Source organism: Melanotaenia boesemani, chromosome 23 (assembly GCF_017639745.1).
Source record: "Melanotaenia boesemani isolate fMelBoe1 chromosome 23, fMelBoe1.pri, whole genome shotgun sequence".
Classification (NCBI taxonomy): domain Eukaryota; kingdom Metazoa; phylum Chordata; class Actinopteri; order Atheriniformes; family Melanotaeniidae; genus Melanotaenia; species Melanotaenia boesemani.
The window spans coordinates 22,918,442-22,922,705 of NC_055704.1; positions in this window are offsets into that span (position 1 = coordinate 22,918,442).

A 4,264-nucleotide genomic window follows, 5' to 3' on the forward strand; every position below is an offset into this window, starting at 1 on the left:
GGAATATTTGTGCATATATGGTTTAGTGCAATGTGGCATTAAAAACTCAAATAATCCAAGTCAGCTGGATTTGGCAGCTGCCAAACAAATTTAGACACTTTCAAGACATTCTTTTGTATTTCAAGATCAAACTTGACAATATCCAAGGAACATTTTTTGGCTCTTGAAAATCATATTAATGCCGTAGAAACTCATACGGAAGATGTCAATCACAGATTAGCTCAAAGGAAGATTTTGTTGCTGTCAGTCAGGGATGAGTTTAAATATGATGTGACTGACTTCATCGAGGTTTCTGCTTTTTTCTGAATGCACAGAACAAAATTTGATTATCATTAAGGTCAGAATCAAACTCTTCTTTATTGTTTTTGCATCTCTCTGGTTTTGAATTCTGCCTCAGATTTGTAAAAAAAAAAAAAAAAAAAAAGGGATTAACCAACAAGGTAATGATGCCATTACAGTTCTCAGGAGCTCTCAGGAGCCATCTGATAACGCTGGACTTCTGGAATTTACTGATCATGGGTTAGCGGGAAGTAATCTGTGGTCTATCTGATTAAAAATACAAAAGGAAAAAAAAGGCAGCTTGTGATTATGTTCTCCGAGAATTGGATGCCGTTTTTATTGGTAGGTATGAAATGTATGTCAGTTACACTGATTATATCCTAAACTAGAATTCAGATTAAATAACACATCAGTCTTATGGATCACAGAGCTACCAAACTTCTCCTGCTGGAATTAACAATGCTGCAGAATGATTGACAGTTTGGAATCCACAGCAAAAAGCCTGGACTTAATAAAATAAATTGTGGAAGTTTATACTCCCATTGCTTTGCTCTGTTTTGAAAGAGTGCTCCCACTTCCAACATCCTCTCTCTAGATGCATAATCAGCTGTCAAACCTAACTTATTTATCTAAGGCTTGTGAAGCACATGGGACAGGGCGAGGCGTAATTCAAAAGGTACCAAGCTTAAAAAAATTTGCTCCAAGACGGATTTTCAGAGCATCTGGATTTTTTCTCTGCATTGACACTGATTGACGTTGCGAGTGTGATGTGTGTACGGTGAGCAATGCAGCTATGTGCCTGCTGCCAGGGCTTATAGCCACAGCCTGCAGCCCCTCCAGAGCACATGCACCCTCACCCCTACACCTGCTGGTCCACTTCTGCTCACACACATGCATGCATTCAGACCAAAGGGAGGAAAAAAGAGACCAAAGAAAAAACAGAAATGACCTGCACGCGTCTTAATGAGGGAGGGCTGGGTGTCTGGCATTTACCTCAAACCTTTTTTTTCCTCTGCTGCTCTCTCTGGAGGGCTTTAAGTCCACCGCCCGTTAACGGCTGAAGTGTGGATTTCCTGTCAAATAAGGGTTAGAGCCCAACAAAAGTCCTGTACTTCAGTACCTAAATAGGATCACTTCCAGCTGCCCATCTAAACACACACACACTTCATGTCTTACAATATCCCAACTGGGATTTATACTGAGCTGGTGCTGTGTGCTGTTTTGTAGTGACCTTATTGCACCTTTATGGTATTTTAAAACTCCAGTGTCAGTGTAACATTTCCATAGTAAAGATAATGTAAGTTTGTGTGCTGACGTGGACTCTTTCCAATTGTATCCTCATTTCCTGTAACACAAACAGTCCAGTTTTTGAGACTTTACAAGGTCATTCTCAAATGTGCCTTTGGAATATGCCATGAATGGACTCTTGGCACTGTATCTCCTCCCATATCTCTTTATCCTTTGAGGATTGTTTAAACAGCGGGACAAATATTCCCTCAGTCCCCGACAGATTTGTCAAGATTTGACTTTCATGAGAACAGCTGACCCTCTGAAGAAAAAGATTGTGTCTCATGGTCTGGCACAGCGGTGCATCACTAAATCAGATATGGGCAATTCAGTCTCATGTTTGTCATTTTATTGGTCACATTAATCACAGACAGGCAGCTTATCAGTTATGACAGTAACTGAGGCTGTAGAGCAGCAGAAGAGATTTAAATCTGGTTTCAGACTCAACTGAGTCAAGCTTTAGTTAGAGTTCAACCTGTCCACTGATTCGGACCACCGTTGTTGTCCCATTACACATGCACTGGAACGGAATCGGCTTGTTAATTAAAGCATGTCCAACATATAATAACCAAATTCACTGTGTAGTATTTTGATGACTAAAATGGTAATACTGTCAAATGATGCTACATTTATAAAATTAGGATTTTACTAGCCCAAAGCAACAGTCTGGAAACGCTTTAGGTGACCACGACTTGGCGCGTCGTCTGTGATGGGCTGCTTTTTAACCATCATTTCTGACATGTTTAGCTGCCTGACAAAAGGATCAAAGAAAAATGCAAATGAGAGCAACTTTATTGGGAGTTTGGCAGCATTGCTATGCACTTACAAAAGAGGATAACATCTTTTCATATGGTTTCTTTTTAGGCAGATGCTCTGATGTTTTCAATATCAAGAGGTAAAAGAAAGAAGCTATAAACAAGGGCTGAAGTCAAATCTCTTTATTTGGAGCGCATCTTTAATAGTGTTTTCACAGGGACTTGCATGTTTGCATGCTAAAGACTTTAAAAATATCTATTTACATTTCTTTGAGTCATTTGATCTTCAATCACAATATCTGTGTGTTAGTCCAGTTTTGAGAGCTTCAGTTTTGTTCATTTTTGTCAATCTAGCGCCTATATGCATTTTAAAAATGTAATTTTAGCCTGATCAATGCAATTATGTCTCTTTTTTTCTATTTGTATTGTAATTTAGTATCAAAAAGCACATGAATGCCACTTAAGACATGACAAACTTAACTGCCTGATCTCATCAAAAGGACATTGAACTGATCTCATTAACTCCATCCCCACAGTTAAACATTGCGATGGCAGCATCACTGTGTGGAGATATTGTGCTGCAACAGGACCTTCAAGATTAGTCATGATAGAGAAATGATCTGGAAATGTGGCAGAAATCCCGGGGGAAGACCAATCAAAAGTACTGGGAGGCACACATAAAGTAAAGGCTGGCAAAAATATGGGTCTGCTGTTCATGCACGCTTGATTAACTGACACAAAACACAGGTTTGTATCAGCTAGCAATAGTCTGTGTCTTTCAGGACTCTTCACTGAGCTGTTTTGTGCTTGTTGTTACGATACAGTAAGTCTGTGCTCTTTTTCTAGTACTGCATTAGGTATTTTGCAATCGACTGATCCTCTGAGGATGCAATCAAGTCTTTACGCCAAGTGCTCTTTGGCATACAAGGTAAAGACTCACATCTGCCTTTTCAGCTGAGCCAAAGCGAGGTGAGTTAGGACAGACCACTCGAGATCTGTTTGAAGTGGTTGCTTGATTTATTTTTCATTCATTTATTTATCTTTTTATTTGTGCCCCAAAGGCAAAACACAACCACCTGCTCCCCTGTGTTTTTTTCTTGGACAGACGTCCTCTCAATGCAACCATAAGGTTAGCCAACAAATAATAACAGGTCATGTTTCTTTAATTTAGATGTGCTAAAAAGTTCAGATGTCACTTAAACATCATACAGTTGTGAAGAAGTGAACAAGTTTAGAGTTGTTTATGAAAAGCTTTAAGTTCAACTCCACTGAAAAAATATTTCTGCTGCTCTAAATTTGTTCAGACTAGAAGATTTTTAAAGTCTCCTCAAACATAAGGCTGACTTCCTTTCTAAAGTAGCTTGAAAAGAAATAGCCAAATAGTTTTTTTGTTAAATGAGGTGTTTGGGAAAAGGGCCAAGGGGCTGGGCTAGAGGGGTGGCCTGGGAATACCAACCCATAAAATTGGACTGGCCAGCCAGGTGCCACTCCAAGAATAGCCTATCAGATCTAAAAGGCCAATAATGCTAAAAATAAATAAATAAATAAAAATACAGATAAAAACTTAGACTTTTGCTCAAGGCATATTTTTTTATTGTTATAACAAACAGTGGCCATTTTAGTTGTATTGATCAGTTTATTATTTCTAAAATTCTAGACCCTTATTTTAAAGGTAAAGTTAAGTTCTTATTTGCATGTATCACCCTTTTCCCAGTTTGGTTCCCTGCCTGGTCCCCTTAAAAATGTACTAGAACCGCCCTTGTAAAGGACGAAGGCAAAATGTCATTAGATTTAAATCTACGTAATATGAATGGAATTAGCTTAAATACGTCGCTTCCTGTTTTATTCTGAAAATAGCAACCGGAAGTCGCGCTATTTGCTCTATAAAACTTGACGGCAGTGAGAAGAGACGCTCTTGGATTGAGGCACAAACTTCAGTTAAA